Genomic DNA, 350 nt, shown 5'->3' on the forward strand with positions numbered 1-350 from the left:
GGGAACGTAGAATGGACGTATATCGCTATGCTCCTATATCTCGCCTCGACGCGGTGCGGCAAGACGTAGGAACGCAGCGGTACAAGAATAAGCAATGGTGCGTTGCTTTCCAATCGCCACGCGCAACATCCGCGCGCTATATTATTGGGCTGCGCTGTGACCCAAGTGGTCCTCTACCATTCAGCACACGCTTTTCCTTAATCTTTCATAATTAATTACTCGACTATTATTACAAATTTCGCAAAACGGTATAGAACTTATGTTCACATCAACTCATTCTATGTTCCTCACAAAATTCCCGGAGGAGAGTGTGAGACACCCTGTATATACATGCTACATTGAATATATAC

Source organism: Odontomachus brunneus, unplaced genomic scaffold (genome assembly GCF_010583005.1).
Source record: "Odontomachus brunneus isolate Ranch 3 - 2012 unplaced genomic scaffold, Obru_v1 Obru_scaffold_120, whole genome shotgun sequence".
Lineage (NCBI taxonomy): Eukaryota > Metazoa > Arthropoda > Insecta > Hymenoptera > Formicidae > Odontomachus > Odontomachus brunneus.